Raw genomic sequence first — 10,073 nt, forward strand, 5'->3', positions numbered from 1 at the left:
ATGAAATAAAATCTTTAATTCATAACTCACGTTTTCCTTTTTGATTGTGATGTCATTGTCACAATTGTTGTTTCTGTTTTTTTATGAAGAATGATTTGTAATCAGGACGAACCTAACCTTAAAAAAAAAACGTATATACCTGCCCGTATTCAGGATCATGGCTTCATCCACACTCTTAAAATTCTGGGCAACATACAGTCACACACAACAAAACAAATAGTTTAAGAAATATCCAACTCTGGGTAGTTTTCAACCAATACTGTGTAGTCCCTCAAAGCACACATTATTGGTTTAAAACCACCAAGAACGGGAAAACGTTTTAACCAATGAAGTGTGTACTGTATGTTGCACGAATTTGTTTTTAAGAGTGCAGGAAAGTGTATACCGCCCTCCTTGACATGGATTACTGCATTTAATAAACCATACATCAAAATTAGAGAATAAAACACGTTTACTGGATTTTTTTTGCTGTTTACGATAGTACAGTACCATATAATCGGGTGCCCGATTTCATTAACACATTCGCATACTCGTTTTCGTTTGGAATAAAAAAAATAAGACTGTACACAAAATTGCGACATTTGCCTGATTTAGTGAAATATTCATATATTAAGCAGGGGATTATAATGAAGAGGAATTACCCGAACACGTTGACTTCTATTAATATTATATATAAGGCAAAGAGAAGCGTAAAAAACGCACCGTAAAGCAAACGAACACAAGTTCCCCCAACCCATCTTCCAATATTGCTTAAATTGATATTATTGTGAAAATTCAGATGGATTCATTCGGGCGCCCCCCCCCCACCCCTGCCCCCATTTCGTTTCTACCGATTCTCCAATCAAATTAAGTTACTTTTATCAGCAACCCTCATTCCCAACCAGCTGCCTCTGACCATGTTATCGTCATTGCTGCAGCAGCCTACCGACTTTCGTCGGTACGATAAAAATCTACTTACGCTTTCTCTGTGTAAATCAAGGTTAGTTTCATATAAATGTTGTTAGTGGCTTTCCCATCGCACTCGATTTTTCCACTAGGCTTGACGTGAGAAGGCATCCTTCCCTCTTTGGTGACACTTTACGATTGGGATATGCCTGCATGAGCCGTGCAGGGAGGTAAATATACCCATGACTCCAGCTTCGTATGGCCCTTGATTAAACCGCGGAAATGAACCTGAATACTGCCATCATCGACGATCTATTGTTATCCATGTGAGAGTAAGCATGATTCTTCATCATTGCTTAAAAGTCAAGTCCTCCCCAGAAAGATGTTGATTTAAATAAAAAGAGAAAAATCAAATCAGCAAAACAGTGAAGATTTCATCAAAATATGATGTAAACTAAGAAAGTTATGTCTAGTAAAACAGTGAAGATTTCATCAAAATATGATGTAAACTAAGAAAGGTATGTCATTTTAAGGCTTTGCTTATTTTCCCCCAAACAGTGATATGCACAACTCAAAAGAGACAGTCGACGATGTCCCCCACTCACAATTTCATTTTTTTAAAAATAGATTTGACAACAAGGACCAACTTAACAGAATCATAACTAAGAAATACTCATTCCACATGTTCAGGGAGGAATTAATCGTTGTTCACTTGACAATGAGGAGAAAAATAAAATATTCTCTATTTCATATAATAAAATACAAAAAAATAGTTAGTGCATGACGTCATCAGTCTCCTCACTTGCATATCCACCAGGATGTGCATATAACCTTTTTGTTAAATTAAGTAAAACTTTAAAATGTCATATTACTTTCCTATTTTACATTTTGATGAGATTTTCAGTGTTATGCTTGTTGGATTTCTTTATTTTTATTCAAGTCAATTTCTTGTTAGGGTGGACTTTTCCTTTAACCACTATAAAGCCGTTAGCTTACAGGAGATCAATTATTACTCGTTCTCTCCTTATTTCAGTTGATTAGCTTTTGCAATAAAGCCTTCGCTTTCACCAGATTTTTTTCCAAGTCATGTAAATTATGATCACTTCCTTTAATAAGTATTAGTTACTCGTTTTAGCCAATCCTCAGCTACACACTGCAAAAACTCCGGTGCTGATTTAACACCAGCCCGGAATATCTATATGTCCACACCGGAGAAGTGTTGAAACAACACCAGTCTGGATTCAAACCGATGCTGTTTTAATACTCATTGGTGTTATATAAGCACCTTTCTGGTGTTAGACCAAAACGAAACTGGTGTTAACACTTCTTTGGTGTGGGCTTATACAGATTCCGGGCTAATGTTATACGAAAGGTCAGTTATTCAACATAAATTCTGACATACTATTAAATGTAACCCAGAAACGATAAAATCGTAAAGAACATATCCACATAGTATTACACAAAGACCAATATTTAACTTACATATTAAACCAAATGTAAAAGAAGGAAAGAAAGTCTGTATTCAAGGTCGTTGATAATGAAAAAAAAAACACGCACGTATAACATAGAGATGTATTTATTGACACATAAACGCACTACCTTGCTGCACATCCAAACGCACGCATGCATATACGTACGTGCTTAATAAAGTATATGTATCCGAGTATAGGCCTATTCTTTCTTTGTCATAATATAGTAGTATAGTGTAGTATAGTATTTATTTTCCTAATGAAAACAAAACAATGCAAAACGGATGGATAGCCCATATTCGGTTTAGTCGATATGACATACTCTTCTTCATGGGGTCCATATAAATAAAAACTAAACGCATGTGAAAGAAGCATAAAATATAAGGCAAATAAAATAAAATAACAAGAGTGATAGAGTGATGATATATCATGTTACTAATATGAAAAGATCATACCATTCAACTGTTTTGCAAGAATGTACACGAAAAATGTTGTAAAAATGAATGAATTAGGCTATCATATTATCAAAAAAGCTTTCGCAAGAGAAAAATAATGTTGTAGGCAAGAAACAATGAAATGGGAATAACATGATTGTAAAATGTCATATAACATAAGATTTTTGATCACGCGTACAATTTTAAGAGGACAACTTATAAAGTATTGAAGGGAATTCTGAATAAAGATACATATTGCAATGAGTCAACGCCGGAATAGATATATGTATATAAAAACACATGTATATACACTGATTGGATTCATATAAGAAGTAAAAATAAAAAAAAGGAGAATACACTTTTTGGAACTATTCAGTTGACTAGGATCAGAATCAGTTTGTAATTTACAGTTCTTTAAGGGAACAATGGGGGAGGGGAAGAAAAACCAAAAAGAGCATGCAAAATTGACTCTAGGATAAGGTAAGCAAGTCACCGAGTTGAGATGATAATTTAGTTTTGAAATTGTTTACAGAAGAAGACAGTTTAAATCCAAAGGTAGGGCATTATTATACCTTGGTACTTTTATGTTTAAAATATTTCTTAAGGACTTTCGTCCGTGGTTTAGGTAAATATAGTTTTTTTCGCCATAAACAGATAAAGAGAAGATTAGTATTGAGGCGGCGATCTTGAATTCACTACGTTAATAGTGAGGAGTTAGTTCGTGCATTACCTTGTACATTAAAGCAATATACGGTTGATTTCTCCTTTTGTTTAGAAATTGCCAGCCCAACGAACTATACAGCTCTGTGACAGATATGCGTGACTCTGGTTTTAAAACCAGTAAATTTACTCTTAATATGATACGAGATGCTCTGTTCTGTACCTTCTGGAGTTGTTCGGTATGTTCCTTACACGCTGAGTTGTATATTACGTCACCATAATCAAAATAGGGGACCATAAGAGACTTATAAATCGAGTTTACAGCTGATTAATTCAACGAACGTCTTAATCGTCCTAGAAAACCAACCTTCCTACTTTCTTTCAGCTTTTGTATCTATTGTAACATCGTATTTATTTCTTTTTATTTTTATAACTGCCATAAACGTATTCTCAAAATAATTGGAAATGGCAATTATTCACAACATTGATCTGATTTTTTTAAGACCTATATATTATTTAATTTGTCTTGCTATTTACATTTTTAAAAAACATATATTTCTAGTTATAAATATGATATTTCAAAAGTGTAAATGTTGATTTATACATGTTTTAATACTCGCAACTTTGCTGTTTTAATTTTGATGATGATACTATAATTTCAATAAATTTTAATCTTTTTTTTTTAGATTGTCCAAAATTATTTTTTCTGGCTTTATTTGTTGATTATTGTCTAGCACTAGAATTATGATATATTGTAATCTTCAGATAATATACATGTACATTTTTACTTTGCAAATATGATAATATGAGTCTTCGGACTTTTGTCATGTAACATTTTCACAATAAAACCAGAATTGAATTGAATTGAAATGATATGTCTATTCTCGGTCATGGTTTCGTCAGAAGTCAGACCTGAGTACTTAAATTCACGCATTTGGTATATACGGGAATGGTTTAATGTTACATTCAAGACATTGCATTTAGCAAGCATGCGTATACCTGAGATTAGGATGCATTCTGTTTTAGTATCATTGTCACTCGATTTGTTATTATTCATCCACCTATAGATATTCTCCAGGTCGGAGTTAAGAGTTGACTGTACGTTTTGGATCGATGGATGAGAAAAGTAAAGAACCGCGTCATCTGCGTACAATTTAACCTGACATAATTTCACACAGTCTGGTAACAAATCACTTTTCTAAAAAGTAAATAGAATATTTAGTTGTACACCTCTGGAAATAATCGTTGGAATTGATTAATGATCTGAATTTCCATCTGTTTTCAAGTACTGTAGAGTCAAAGTGACGGGAAATGAACGCTTTATCATGTGGAATGTTTGCAGTATGAAAGCAGATCAAAAGTTATGTCAACACAGTGCATTTCTACTTAAGATGATGTTGGATTTGCTAAGTCAATTCCGGCATCGATTGCTATATGTATACGATACAGAATGCACTTCAACCGTCACGTTTTACTGGAATAATGGACCACCACATTGAGCTGTAATTCATTAGGACAAAATAATGCACCGTAAATTCCTTTTTGATCACTCACATGGCGTAAATTTAATACTATTCAATCAGAGTTAACTCGGAGTTAACTGGTTATCAACACGGATATGTACGGAAAAGTACGGAGTCTACAAGGATAGGCAAGGTAGCAATAGGGATCCTGTTTGATATGCTCCGGAGCCAACACGGAATACCCGTATGATTACGGATATTACTGGGTCTTTACACGGACCTTACCACTTCTTGTCCCCGGCATCTTGCTAGAATGAAGTTTCGTCCCTTTTTGCAGCATCTGGAGCATGCTCGTGCTTGGTTATGAATACGGACTATTGTTCATGTACGCAAACAATACAAACATTTGACCCCGGATAAAGCCGGTATCAACAAGGATAACCCGGTTCTTACAAGGAGCCTCCTGGATGCATTCGGTAGCTCCACAGATGTACAAGGAGGCTACAAGGATGAACACGGATGATTATCAGTCCGTGTACTCCGGGATGAAAAATTGAACATGTTCAATTTTTCTCCTGGACATGCCAGTACATCAAGGATGGCGCCGGATGAGAAGCCAGAGTGTACACGGTAGTCCCGGTCTGTACACGGATGACCCCGGATTGACAATACGGGATGATCCGTGTTGCTTCCGTGAAGGTGTAAAAGGGGCTTAGTTGGCATCAAGGATCGAAACATGCTGAACGTTGGGGGATGGAGATGGATAAGATAAAATGGATACATCAATCTTATCTTGTTATTAAACGCGTATTAAATACAAGTAAATATTTCAATAGCCCAAAAGCTTCTATGGAGGAAATAAATTTTTAAAGGAGATTGCAAATATAATATTATAGATATGTAGGCCAAACAATGCTATTGCACGTGCATATAAAACTGTCTCTTAGTTTCTACAAAGTAAACAATGTAAAAAAGAATAACCTTAGAGAAAACACATACAAGGTAAATGTTGCACGAGCTCTTATGTGATTAAGTTACTAATTTGTAACAATACAACTATAATTTATTTAATTTTGGTGCAATTTCTGTCATTCACTTTCCTTATCAATTATTTATGTTATTATAATAGCGGATAAGATTAAGATAAGCGGAATGGAATCTTTCATTCAAAATTAAATTTGCAATAATAATCAAAGACCTAATATTTCGGGTTAGAAAAATAAAGATTTATTGTATTATAGACCAATTTCACGGCCGGTTTATGTATTTTGCCCTCTATCGGCGACGCCATTGCTGCGGTGGGCAAGTGCGCTGACCGCGATATGGCTCTGTGTACAAATTCAATGAAAGATTACAGATAAGCTCTGATATTGTGTCATTAACTTCATCATAAATCAATAAAATAAAGCATGGACACCTGGGTAGACGATGTAAGACAATGGCCATATCTGACCGATGAAGGTATGATTAATTTTTGCACTTTGGCTACTTTTTCCCCTTAGTTTTGTCAGTAAAAGTGAGTTGATGATGACCAAGAATCGCTGTTGGTTTTCATCAGGGAGCTCACTTCTTGTTGCTAGTAAATTGTGTTAGAGTAGCGGGAGAGTGAACGAGACATAGAGTGAGAGAGAGAGAGAGGTTGAGAGAGGGGAGAGGGGAGAGGGGAATAGGGAGAAGGGGGGGGGGTAGTGAGAGAGAGGGGGGGGGGGCTAGCGAGAGAGTGTGTGAGAGAGGGAGAGAGAGGGATAGTGTAATACAGAGAAGGGGATAGTGAGAGGGAGAGAGAGAGAGGGACTGATATTTCCATCTAAGCATGATCAAATAAATCCCCCCTTCCTCCCCTCCCCCCCCACAAAAAAACCACCACCACCACATTTTATGCAGGCCTATAAGTATCCAAAAGGAGGGGGCAAGGCAAGAGAATAAAACAGAGAGGAAGGAGAAAGGAGGAAGGGGAAGAGAGGGCCAGGGCCCTGTTTCATAAAAAAATGTTATGATAGCAACTCCTGCTGGAATGTTAACTACCATGGTAACAGTGAGAATGCCCATTTCATAAAAAAAGTTATGATAGCAACTCTTGCTGGAATGGCAACTTTTATTATAAAAGCCAATCAGGAAGCAGAATTCTCACTTTTGCCATGGTAGTTACCATTCCAGCAGGAGTTGCTATCATAGCAACTCTTTATGAAACAGGGCCTTCATCACGGCCTGGAAACCTATGCAGGGAGTACGGCTTCACACACAAACAGGCTTCATGAGTCCAAGGCGAGTGAATTTCACATTCACTTTGCTTCCAATCCTGAAGCTTTCTCCAATTGTTGTGGCAATTGAACACAGCACAGCTGCGACCTGAACTTCTCCGATTAATGCTCATTGTGAATCTTACAAGAAATCTGCTCAATTGGTCAAAAAAAAAAAAATCGAACGAATGTACCAAATACCCTATTGACTTGTGTACTATAAAAGTTGATTCGCCCACCGCAGCATGGCGACCAGTCTGCTGCCCTCTCACGTTGTGAAATTGGTCTATACGTGGTTTCAAGGGCCTAATCACTAGTGGCAGGCCATAGATATTCATTGGAGCCAACCCATTGCTATTTTTTTATTTTGATATGGCTGATAGACAAAGTGTATGCATATGATTGTCCATCTAACACTGATTCTATTTTTGGTAATTACTGAACTTCCTTTTCCCAAATTGGGAAGAAATATCACCAATTTTGGACTATATTTTCACTGGCGGAAGGATTAGGGCTATTTTGCTGTTTGAGGTGATGAATCTGCTCCCCCCGAAGGTGTCTTCAAACACGCCAATTTATTTTTAAAATGAGCCGGTCGAGGGACCCTTTTCTGGTCAGATATGGATTGCCAGATATAAATCCTATCCACTGGTAGTAAACATTCAACCCCCGAATTTCATCCTTATTTTTTATGAATTTTTTAAAGTGCCAATTTAACACATGAGTCTATGGGAAATGAATTAAGCCTGTGAAACATATAAACCTGACCATAGCCTATTACATGGGGGATTCCCTAGTGGATGAAATACCTGCCCAACTCTTCAGTAGCAGATTGCATTTCACTAGTATACATGTTCCAATCATCAAGAGGTCCAAAAACTGAACTTCATGGCTATATACAAGGCTACCTAGGGGGTATAACAGGTAACAAGTTGTTATTAGTAACTCTTTGTGTACCTAGGCTAGCTAGGCTGTGCGTGTGTTTGTCACTGACACTGGGTTGCTTGCACGTTGTCGTGTGTTTTCATATACCGACGAGCGCTGCTGTAAATCGTGTATAGCACCCGTCACAAGATATAGTACACATTAGATAGGCCTTGCATCAATTGCACTTGTGAAATTGGTTCATGGGGAAGGGAATGAGAAGAGAAAACTTTAGAATTTGACTAAAGAGTGGTGGATTCAAGAGGGAGGGGATAAAGAAAAGCATATAGTTAGCTGGGGGGGGGGGCTGAGAATGAGTTCTATACTGCTATCTTGTTCAACTTTTACTGACTTCTAGCCAGACTAGCCCCCATCCATTTAGAATACAAGCCATCTAACCCCCTCTCTCCCTGCCTCTCTCTCTTACACCCTGGCTTGGGCCCTTGTCATAGGAAGATGTGAATGTATAGTAAGATTGTATGTTGATTCTCATTTCTTTTTTTTGTTATGTAATTTAACTCATGTGAATCTGGTATTTATATTATGGGCAGATCTTGATCCAGATATGCACACTATTCATATCTACAATTTGCATTATAGGATTTGGGCCCTACATTGCATCCATTGTTGAGCTACATATAGGCATGTAGGATGTGTGTAAATCCATAGGGCACTGGACATTAGGAGTGACATTAGAATTGGTCATTACATAACACATCTGTATATTTCATGCATTTCTTTGTTATAAAGTGAGTGAAGAGATGTTAAAGAAAAGCCAGGAAGGTAAATTAAAATGAAACCTTCATGTGCCATACAATACAGTTTTCACGGGCCTAATCGCTAGTGGCAGGCCATAAATATTCATTCGAGCCAACCCATTGCTATTTTTTTATTTTGATATGGCTGATAGACAAAGTGTATGCATATGATTGTCCATCTAACACTGATTCTGGTAAATAATTTACACTGGCTCCCGATTAGACAACGTATTATTTTCAAGTTACTACTCCTTGTATACAAATCACTCTATAACCAAGCCCCACAATACTTATCTGATTGTTTAGAAATTTATGTCCCAGGTAGAAGAACTAGATCCTCTGAAGACCCACTTAAATTAACATATCCAACAAAAAGAAAACAGACTGGAGATAGAACATTCACTGTTGCATCCTCAATGGAATGGAACAAGCTCCCTCTTGCAATAAGCATTCCCCAACAATCAAGTCTTTTAAGAAGTCACTCAAAACTCTCTTGTTCTAAGCAATTGCCTTTATTTAATATGTCATTCTGATTTTCGTTTGTATATGTTAATTGAAATTGTGAGCGCTTTGGGCCATTTGGGAAAAGCGCGTTACAAATGTTGAGTATTATTATTATTCTATTTTTGGTAATTACTGAACTTCCTTTTCCCAAATTGGGAAGAAATATCACCAATTCTGGACTATATTTTCACTGGCGGAAGGATTAGTGCTATTTTGCTGTTTGAGGTGATGAATCTGCTCCCCCGAAGGTGTCTTCAAACACGCCAATTTATTTTTAAAATGAGCCGGTCGAGGAACCCTTTTCTGGTCAGATATGGATTGCCAGATATAAATCCTATCCACTGGTAGTAGACATTCAACCCCCGAATTTCATCCTTATTTTTTATGAATTTTTTAAAGTGCCAATTTAACACATGAGTCTATGGGGAATGAATTAAGCCTGTGAAACCATGTGAAGAGATTTTTTCAGCTCATGTAGTATTGGTCAAAACCCGTTGTGCATGACTTTACTACGCACGTATATGACACATCGCTGCCTGCAGTGGACTCTCAACATACTTTTATTTCTGCCATCCGTTCGTCTAAAGGCCCGGCCCCACTGGACTTACGAATGCAAAGCTGTTGCAAAACGTAATATTGCCGTCCGTTGGAAAATGCTATGCATCCGCTGTGGAATCCTCGCTGAAAGAGAAATTCCACTAGTTGCAGTAAACACTGATGTCATGAGAAAGGCTGT

The sequence above is a fragment of the Lytechinus variegatus genome, chromosome 8 (genome assembly GCF_018143015.1).
Source record: "Lytechinus variegatus isolate NC3 chromosome 8, Lvar_3.0, whole genome shotgun sequence".
NCBI classification, from domain to species: domain Eukaryota; kingdom Metazoa; phylum Echinodermata; class Echinoidea; order Temnopleuroida; family Toxopneustidae; genus Lytechinus; species Lytechinus variegatus.